The sequence below is a fragment of the Phlebotomus papatasi genome, chromosome 1, assembly GCF_024763615.1.
Source record: "Phlebotomus papatasi isolate M1 chromosome 1, Ppap_2.1, whole genome shotgun sequence".
Classification (NCBI taxonomy): Eukaryota; Metazoa; Arthropoda; class Insecta; order Diptera; family Psychodidae; genus Phlebotomus; species Phlebotomus papatasi.
This window is the reverse complement of record NC_077222.1, coordinates 27,735,032-27,745,922: the sequence shown is the minus strand read 5'-3', so window position 1 is coordinate 27,745,922 and position 10,891 is coordinate 27,735,032. Positions and strand designations below refer to the sequence as shown.

The 10,891-nt window shown below is 31.0% G+C and overlaps 1 protein-coding gene across 6 annotated transcripts in view; it reads left to right on the top strand.

The window, feature by feature from the left end:
- Positions 1 to 670: 670 nt before the first annotated feature.
- The window catches only part of LOC129799552 (protein turtle), a 104,480-nt gene continuing 94,259 nt past the window's right edge, over positions 671 to 10,891 (top strand). For 4 of the 6 annotated variants that reach the window (XM_055843565.1, XM_055843566.1, XM_055843560.1 and 1 more), the window contains exon 1: positions 671 to 2,563. The gene's annotated coding sequence lies outside the window, so the exon portion shown is untranslated. Of the gene's footprint in view, positions 2,591 to 10,891 lie in introns of all 6 variants that reach the window. The other 2 variants (XM_055843561.1, XM_055843563.1) reach the window with 1 other exon arrangement.

Genomic DNA, 10,891 nt, shown 5'->3' with positions numbered 1-10,891 from the left:
CTTTTCTAAAAAATGTGAAAAAAGAAATCTTTAAGACACCGTTTCCTTATATTAACATCATGGATGGACTTCAATATTATCACATGGATAGTAATTTTCACTTAAGATACTTACTAATAATAAAAACATTCTGTAAAATCATTTCTTAATCTTCAACTTTTGCCCAAACATACGACTTTTTTAGACCAGAGGGTGTAAAAGTTATGGGTTTAGTAAATGAAATATTCTATTATCGTGTTAAATTTTTCAATTATGTAGTACAAACATAAAATAATACTCCTTTATATCAAAATTGCACATTTTAATTGATTTTTTTCGGACTCCGATAGAGTCACCGAATCCAATGGAGTCAACAGGCCTGGAAATAATTAGTTGACTCTATCGAGGTCCCACTGTATTTATTTTTAAATTTAATTATAAAGCCTTAAAAACTTAGATATTTGATGTCAAAATGAATGAAATTAATTTTGTTTGCTTGCATTCATACTCAATTAGCATAAATATTTTCCATTAAATTTCCTTGTGAAATATTCAAGTGAAACCACTGAAAGTTTCAAGAACTAATCCGATTGCTCTCTTTCTTTCTATATTTTTTTTATCCCATACGGTCTTGCAATTTGGAATGCAAAATTGTTCGTGCATGTTTTGTGGTTGGAGTGGAGGAAAAAAAAAGGAAAGCGTGTGCTGATGTAGAAAAAAAGGGCTTAGACATTTGGAATCAATTTTGAGTTTTTCCAACTTGTCGAATATGATGGGGGCAATTTTAAAGTCATATATCATTTTGTCGCATGCTCTTAAAGTGATTGTTGCGGCAGTTGAATAGACTCTGGCGCAAAATCGATTTTGTACAATCAATCCTAATATGGGATTTTTTTTATATTTGGTTGGAAGAGGGAAAAAAGCTCTCGTGTTTTTTTCGATGCGGGATGGATTATCATCTCTGAATCTTGTGAAGCTTTTCTTCTGAGCCTCAAAATCGATTGACACCTTCTCTTCCAGTGTGTGTTTCTGGGGTGCCAGGAAACGATCGTCTCGACGAATTTCAGAAGTTCTCGGGAAAGGCTTTTCGCAGTATTAGGGAAAAGCTTCTCTCACACACTCTCTCTCTCGGTGGCTCTCTGGTGTTGGGTCTGTATTTGGTTGTCATGCGCAGATATGGCTTGAGAATATTTTTCATATATACATTGTCTATGGAAATTTCTCACAAACATCGTTGTCCTGCTGGCATCATTTTCAGGAAGTTTTCTCCTATACAGATACGTGCGCGCCATTATTCGAGGGATGCTTTCAGGGATGGTGTTTTGCGGGTGTACTAGAGGGGTCTCTTTCCTGACCTGCTGAATGGTGTGTGTGCTAAAGAGGGATGATGATGTATTGTGTATGTTTGTGTATGGGTAAAAGCTTTCCCATTCCCTGCGATGGGATATGGGAGAGTATAACCACCCCAAAAATGTTTAACAATATTCTGCGCTCTCAGCATGAATCCGTGAGCATTGGAGCCAGTATTGAAAGTGGAAGCGAGAAGAGCACATTGGCATCAGAAATTTGCTGGTGCTGTGTGATGGTGAAGGGACAAAAAATCGATTTTCATCTCACCATAAGAGGTTAAAAAAGAACGAAAAGAAGTTGTGGTGTTTTTAGCAAAAACGGAGAGTTGTCCTTTGGAAAGGCTCCTGGGCAATAGATTGTTTGTGTTGCAAAATTCCCAGGGATTCACTGAAATTACTAACCTGTCGGATTATAAAAGAAACTTACCAGATACTTCACAGCTCAGTGAATAGTGCTTTTACTTCTTTCTTTTTCTATTACTAACTACCGTTTACCAAAGCTCAGTATGTACTTTATACACCTCCCCATTTGTGGGTGAGCTTTTGAATTTTTACCCTCGTTCTGTAATTGCTTTCGTGGTGACGGGGGGAGAGTTCAACAGAGTTTAGAAGAGAGTGTGAGTGATTAAATGTGAAGTGGAGAAATTCACTTGGAAAAGCTATTAGTTTAAGTTTTGAGTGATTTTCTCCGCATAGTGTTGGAGCTTCGGTTAAAAAGAAGCTTGTTGGAACTCTCTATGGGCACGAAGATCAGAAGAATACAAGAAAAAAAAACACACCAGATAGGAAGTCACGAAGGAGAGTGAAGAGAGGAGTTACTTTTATACTGGAATTCCAAGAGAGTCGATGGAATAATATTTTTCCATCCCAAAGAAAAGGCAGAAACGAAAATTTTTCAAAGCAAGTGAACAGCTCTGTGAGGGAAGTTTATGGATAAGAAATATCTCCCAGAGGAATTTTCTTACAAGTGCACAGAGAGCTTTAACACAAAAAAGCTCCATAGTGATAAGAGGATGAGACAAAGTGTGTGTATGTGTTGTATGAAAAATGAGTGAAAAGTGGAGAATTTTCTCGGAAAAATTTTATATGGATGTCCTATAGTGCTACCGAACATTTCTAAAAGCAAAAGCAAAAAAAAAGCAGAAAACCCCGAAAACCAGGGGAGGACATACACATTCTCCTCCCCATGGGAAGAAAAAGCACAGGAAAAGCTTTCGCGAAACGATGGAACACTTGTAAGCCATACTATGTGCTCTCTTAAAGTATGACCAAGAAAAAAAGGGTACTTTTTTATTCCCTGACCACCTTTTCCGGGGTTGTGGATGAAATTTATGGCTAGGTGAACATATATAAGGTAAACCTGTGCACCAGAAAGGGACGCAATCATTGCAAAAATCCTTTTTTTTGTGGCCAAAAAAGATGAGAATGGTGGAAGGCATACAGAGGATAAAAAAAGCGCATTATATCAAAGTTCTTTTCTCGCAATTTTCCACCCTTAGTGCTTGCGCCGAAGGTGTTAGTGTACATTGATCAGAAATTGCAAAAAAAAATTTTCGCACATATTACATCCTCCCAACCCCACCCTCGTTGATTGTGGTTTACACAAGATTAAGAGGAGAAACATAGCAGAATACTTTGGATAGAACTGCTAAAAGCTCTTCCTCAAAATGTATATTTTTGCTATGTTTATAGGAAATTCTGTAATTTTACCAATGCAAGATGTGCTTTATGTTATCCTCTTTTGTGCAAATATTTTGCCAAAAAGTGTACTAACTTTTGACTTTTCTGAGTCACTTTGCACCCTACGCAATGTACCCGACTGTCCCGACAGGATTTTCATGGAGCTTTTTTCACTGAAGGTGGAGAGAGGAAGGGGAATAAGGGAGGCTGAAAAAGGAACAAGTGGAAAGTAAAGGTTTAATCTGATTTGACCCAAGAGTGGTGTGGGAAAAAAGAAAAGTAGAGGGTTCCTGACCAAAGGCAAAACACTTGAGGAGCTTTTATTCCCTTTCCCATAATTTTCATGGGTGAAAATTTATGAGAAGATGCATGATGGCGGAAAAGACGAACTTTCAATGGTGCTTCATCAATTATTGAATTAGAACAAGTTCAAGTCAGCGTCCAATTGAAAGCCCTTTACTCGCCAATATGTCTTTGCCCACACTGAGAAAAAAAAACGGCGGTGCGATTAACTTTTCTTGCTCATAACTTTAACATTTTTAGGCGTAAAAATATATCAACATTTTTTAATGTTAATTTTACACCTTTTTAAGGGTAAAATTAACATGAAAAAGGGTAACTTTAACCCCCAATACACCTAAAAAGGGTAATATTTACACCGATTTGGGATCAATACTGCAGGGCAAAATTAACATTTCCGGAATGTTATTTTAACTTTTTTCTGATTTTTCTCAGTGCGTGCAAAGAAAAATTTGTTATATAGGGTAAAATGTATAATTTGGAATTAGTGATATAAGTTGGACAATTCGCCGGTACAAGTTGGACATGGCTTTTTTCTTGATAAATACAGTACAAAATTTGTTTCTAAGCACAAGAAACCAAATTATAAAACTAAAGCATTAAAAATATACAAATAAAAATGAAGTAGTAAATTTATCAAGACGAAAAGCCCTGTCCAAATTATACCATTGTCCAACTTGTACCACTGTCCAACTTGTACCACTTTACCCTAGGTTTCATATTAGAGGTTTAACCCTTTTTCTAAAAAAAAAGCTTTTTGACGACGTCTGCTAAAAGTTTTTCAAATGAAATAAATTTATAAAAAAAAGAAAGTTTTGGAAAACTTACATGATAAAAATTCATGTTTGACAAATTTAAAAAGCGTGACTAAACTTTGATAATTAATCTTTAAACTTTGAAAATAAAATCTATTTTGGTCTCTAAATAACACAAAAAAAACTTGTGGTAAATCTCTTTAATTCTTTAAATTCCAAGAGATTTTATAATTTAATGATTAAGCCGCTCAGTGCAAAAACAGGAAATGCATATACGATAGACTGTTTTTGCTGGCAGCAACACAATTCACCTTTGCGCATTAATATATATCAATTCGTTTAAGCTCTGAATTGTAGATTGTTTTAAAATTAACTACCAACTGAATTATAGTTTTCCTGTAGCCATACTCTAACTTTAGGAATATTTAACAACATCATTTGCGAGTTTTACTTTTGGGAAAATTTCTTTTTTAAATAACAGAAAGCAGACCAACATCAGACATTAGGTTTAGCGATAGGGGAAGAAAAACGGATAGAGGAAATAATTTTTAGAATACATATTTCACTTTGTGAAAAAGGGAAAATATTGTAGTAATTTAGAAGTTAACGATATTAGAAGTCTGTTCATTATCCTCATTATCATAAATTCTTTAAATTCTTATCAGTCAAGATTTTAGAAAAAGTTTTGGACTAGGACTACTTATTGTATCATATATTACAATTAAATGATTTTTGAAGTCCAAGTAACTCGTCGAAGATTTATTTATTAAGTAAGATTTAATAATAAATTTATCATAAACTTTATATTTTATTATTATTTTTTTAAAGACTTAAATAAAAAGAAAGTTTTTACTATTATTTTTAAGCTATTGTTGTAATTGAGAAGGTGTTTGTCTAATTAACTATTCGTGGATTTTCTTAGATTCATTTTTTTTTTAATTTATTTCTAGAGGCAAAAAAATAGTTCTGTCGAGTTCATAAAAGAAGAAAAATAATAATAAATATTTTAAAAGGAGTGGTAATGTGTTCCAGGCTTTACGAAATGCACAAACTCGTGACTTATAGATGCTATACCTCAAAAGTACTTTCACATCATTTCCTGTTTACCAGTTCTCAACCGATTTGAACAGATTCATAAATGACTAAAAAGTTCCTATAAAATAGCTTTCAAAGGAACATAATGGATTTTCGGATAAAAATGATCGGTTCATAACTAATTTGAACCGATTTATAAATCACTCAAAACATTGTCCAAAATAGACCTTAGGAATAAAATAATTGAATTTCAGATTAAAATTAGTTATCGTTTATACTATTTTTCTGTGGAGTTTGAGCAGTAAAATGTTGCTTTTCCGCATTGACAACAAAGGTATTTTCACTATCCACAATTTTTCCAAATATCCATGACTAGGTTATTGATTTTTAAATTGCAAAATTCCGTTTTTTAACCTAAATACTTGGGGCAATTAATTTTTTAGCGACTAAATTGAATAGAATGCTTTGCAAAATATTTCAGAATCACCTGAAAAAGAATTTTAAACCAGCAATTCAATGAAAAAAATATTGATTAGGGGTTGTACAGTATAAAAATTATTCCCCTTTTCAATTCTAATAAATTGTCAATTTTTGAAAATCATTTTATAATAAGTATCATTCACACTTGATTTATTATTATTTTCTTTAAAGAAATAAAAAAGAGAAATGTAGGAAATGTATGCATTCTTGACACATTAAATGGTCCCATGGTTTCAATCTTTAATATACATTCTACTTATAGCGACTATTTATTCAATAATTTAAAAACTTTACTAGTTTTTTTTTTTTTTGCAAAAATGGCAATTAATGCTTAATTACCATGGGGAACATATCGGATAGAGTTTCGCATCATTACAGTTTATATTTTCCGTTAATATTTATTTAATTCCGGTTACATGCGGATGTAATATAAGTTTTTAGTGTTTTAGGTCTTATATATTGTTTATCAATATTAAACATTTTTTCAGTCTTTACAAATTTAATACTTCGATACATCATGCTGGGATATTGAATATCACATACAATTGAGTTTTATTTGACCAATTGCAATTCAATTAGAATTCGACTATTATTTACATTTGAGTTCCCTTGCTATTACCGTTTTTTTTTATGAAACACAATATTTTTTGTGTTTGTAATCTAGACAAAACCACTTTTTTTTAATTTTTTGATAATGCGATCACAGTTCTACCAAACCAAATAAATTTTTAAATAATTACTAAGTTAAAAGTTAAAAAAAAACTTTTGAAAAGGTATATAAAGGTGATATCAAAAATATGACCGATTTTAGTGTAATTCTTTTTCCTGTTTTCGTACGTATTTCACGAGAAATCTCTAAACCTACGTTGGTCAGCAATTTGAGGTTTTTGGTTGACTATACCCAATATTAATTTTGCTTTTACTTTATAATATGCATTTTTTATTAATTCACCCTACAATAACAGAATATAGATAATATATTTAAAAGTTTTTTCGGAATGGTGGAAATACATACAGTGGCGGCCAAAATAATAGAATCACTTTGAAAAGCTTATATTTTTTTAACTTTTGTATTTTTTCCCAATTTGTTGATATAATTCTGAAGTAGAAATCTTCAAATTATTAAAATCGTAAAATAAGGGTTGTTTCGGCCGCTAGAGGTCTTTATTTTGCACAGAATGCATCAATAGTGACATTCAGTTCGGCCAAAAAACTACCCATGTTCGGTGGTGCTCCAGTTTCCCCGAGATAATAATATATATAGAAATTTAGTTCGATATTTATGAAAAAATTGTAATGTAATTTGGAGTTGTGAAAAAATCCTATTTGGAACATGTTCTGAATTAGGCTTTCCTACCCTTGCGAGGAAAAAAATGACTCTTTTAATACCATGATTTCCATTGTAAAATTTACATAAATATGTAATTTTGGTGTATACTGATACACATTTATATAATTTGTACACATTTTTATGTACAATCAGACGTGAATTGCCGATACAGTATTTAATTTTTTTTCGAATTTAAGCAGAAAATAACAATGAAATCAATTGAAATAGTAAATTATTCTTGGTTTTGGCCCCTAAATAGAGTGCTATATTGCAAGGTTCAGGTGTTATAGGCGTAAAAGAATCATAAAACAACTATTAAACACTGCATAAGAAGTTCAATTACACGAAAATTAAATATTTATTTAACTTTACAACAATAATGGTGTTGAAAAAGCATACCAACATCGTTGTAATCTTTTCTTTACTGAATAATGAAAAACAAGTCAATTTTTTAATGGAACGTAAAATGGGAATATCTTGGAAACCAAAATAGATTGGTATGTTCAATCTATTGAGTCTTGTATAGAATTTTGTTGGTGGTATTTCGTCCATGAATTACATTGTATTCGGTTTTTTTCGATCCTTGTATTTGAGTTCCAAGGGAAGATAAATGATTGAAAGTTGAGTAGATTTAGAAGCTGTTAGATATTCATTTGGTTTCATATTTTCTGTTATTCTTAAATTTCAATTTATCTAGTATTCAATTTTAATTTTAATTAATTAATGGTACTAATTTTGTATCTTTTCTGTCCGGTCCTTATTCCTGGTTGTGAGTAGCAATAATTCGTGTTCTCATGAGTCAGTTGAATTGTTAACCCAACTGTGTATTCGTATCGTACCACCTGTCCTCTTATTTCTTTACCGTACCAAATCATAAATTCGTGCTTTTAAGCTCTCATAAGAAATTAGCAAAACTTATATAGAGAAAAGCGTGCTAACTTCGGACGATTTATGCTTCGCACAAATCATTTTTTCCAATGTGTTATAAATGAATTTGGCCCATTATAATACTATATTTTAATAACTAGTTCAATTCCTTAAGTTTTCAGAGAAGTGCTATGTGTGAAATCCATAAGGAACATAGAGAAAAAATTGAATTGTCCGAAGCTTGAGTCGTCCAAAGGTAGTGCGCTTTTCCCTACTTAGCAAACTACTTGAATGTTTTATTGATCCCGTTTTTTCCCCATTTACCTGGTAAGGCTGGTATTGATAAGATGCAATCAAGTTACAGATTGGAAATAAAATCTGCCCCTTGGGTTTGAATGAAAGTCGAGCACACAACCAAAGAGAAATCCTATTCTAATCCCCATACTATTCTCCTACACAAAGTGAGTAGCTTTGTAAAGAGTGATAAAACTTGCTAGAGGGCCCTTAAAGATCTCACATCTGAAATCTGTTCGTCGCAATCACATTTAGATATTTTTATGTATTTAATTTTTTTTATACTTTCCAAGAATTCCAAAATTACTTTCTCCGGTTCCTGAATTATCTTATTTTATTTTCGAGCTTAATGGCCTCTACACACTAGAGAATTTTATGTCCGTATTGAAGCAATTTCCCTACGCTTGTGTAGGAAAAACTCTTCAATATGTCCATAAATTTCTCTAGTGTGTAGAGGCCATAACAGACATGTAATTTCATATCCTTTATGTATACTTTTCTGATTGTATTAAGCACTTCCAAGTAAATTAAAGGACGCCTTTTAAGATTTTTTTTCAAGGTAGGGTTTTTTGCACACATTCTAGCTTGAAACACGATATTTTTCGCACGTATCCTTAGAAAATAGATCAGAAACCTTAGAGTATGCGAAACCTGAAAACTTTCCCCTACACCTCAAAAAGTACATTTATTTTTGGTTTTTAACAATTTGAGATTAAAAGAATCATCCAACAAGCTTCTTCACTCATATCAAAGAAATTAAAAAAAAAAAAAATAATTTTGTGGTACAGTCAAATCATTTCAAAGTGTTTATTTATTTATTTATTATTGGATTCACGTGCCAATAAAATTTATGGGCCAATCCATCTCAAAACGACCGAAAAAATCGCAAATCGAGGGGTCATGGTCTTAGATGTTTTTGAATTTTACATATGTTAAAGTATGCGATAAAATAATATACCCCTATTTTTTTTTTCGTCCGAAAAAAAATCCTGGCCGGAGATACATGGCGTCAAAGATGGCGCCTCGCGCTTCATTCCTCAATTGCGATTTTTAGCAAATATTTTAAAATGCTCTATTTCGGGAACGGGTTGAGATTTCTTCTTACTCTTTTTTTTTATTTGAAAGATAATTTTATACTCTTTAAAACGATATACTTGATTTTGCATTATCTGCTTAAGTTTTTTTGTAACGGTCTTTTAAAAAAAAATTAAAAAAAATTAAAAATTAATTTTTCTCAAAAACCCCATTCTAAAAAAATTTGATTTTTTTACTGTTGATCAGTAACATTGAGTACTATATTCCCTGAAAAGGCGAGCTTCCACTTTTGCACTTACTTTTTTTTAAAAATATTTGAAAAATTACCATATTTTCAAAATTAAAAATAACCAGCTAAACTCAAAATTTTGAGTTCAACTTTTCAGGGAATATAGTACTCCACAATACTTATAAACAGCCAAAAAATCAAAATTTTTCGAAATCAAGTTTTTGAAAAAATTTTTTTTTTTGAGTTTTAAATAAAAATGTCTTTTATTGACAAAAATCAAACTTTAAGATACGTTTGACACATGTGTCAATATGTAGATTTTTTTTTAAACGGAATTTCAAAAAATTTTTTTTTAATTTTTTCAAAAATAATCCAAAAAAATTTCCAATTTTTTTTTTTTGAAAAACTAAAAGAAAACAAAAAAACATAATTAGTACATGTGTTTAATATGATTTAAAGACTTATTTTTGTCAATAAAAAACATTTTTATTTAAAACTCAAAAAAAATTTTTTTTCAAAAACTTGGTTTCGAAAAATTTTGATTTTTTGGCTGTTTATAAGTATTGAGGAGTACTATATTCCCTGAAAAGTTGAACTCAAAATTTTGAGTTTAACTGGTTATTTTTAATTTTGAAAATATGGTAATTTTTCAAATATTTTTAAAAAAAAGTAAGTGCAAAAGTGGAAGCTCGCCTTTTCAGGGAATATAGTACTCAATGTTACTGATCAACAGTAAAAAAATCAAAATTTTTGAGAATGGGGTTTTTGAGAAAAATTAATTTTTAATTTTTTTCAAAAATTTTTTAAAATACCGTTACAAAAAAACTTAAGCAGATAATGCAAAATCAAGTATATCGTTTTAAAGAGTATAAAATTATCTTTCAAATAAAAAAAAAGAGTAAGAAGAAATCTCAACCCGTTCCCGAAATAGAGCATTTTAAAATATTTGCTAAAAATCGCAATTGAGGAATGAAGCGCGAGGCGCCATCTTTGACGCCATGTTTCTCCGGCCAGGAATTTTTTTCAGACGAAAAAAAAAATAGGGGTATATTATTTTATCGTGTACTTTAACATATGTAAAATTCAGAAACATCTAAGACCATGAAGGGTACCCCTATGGTCGTCTTGAGATGGATTGGCCCTTATAGGTACAATTTGAGGCTGTGTAAATTTATGTATATTAAAACGAAAATTTAGCAAAAATTATATGGATCAATACGCTTTTCATTGATATTGATGCTGAATTGCGCAAAAGAACAATTTGAAATATATTTAAATTTATTTGAGGTTGCTGGAAAATAATTTTCCTAGTAACCAATTTGGCTTTTGTACTGACAGAATTGATCGAATTAAAAGTTATGGAAAATAAAACATAAATTAACTGTTCAGTTTATTTTAACACTAAAATGTTATTCACATATGAAATTTTTTTAATCTTATTAAAATATTTTAGTTCTTTCCTATTCTTTGTTTGGTAGACCTTCGAATACTTTAAATGGTTTTAATCGTTATCATTACCAAATTGAAGACTTGTATCATTAAATGCTTTTCGTCATCA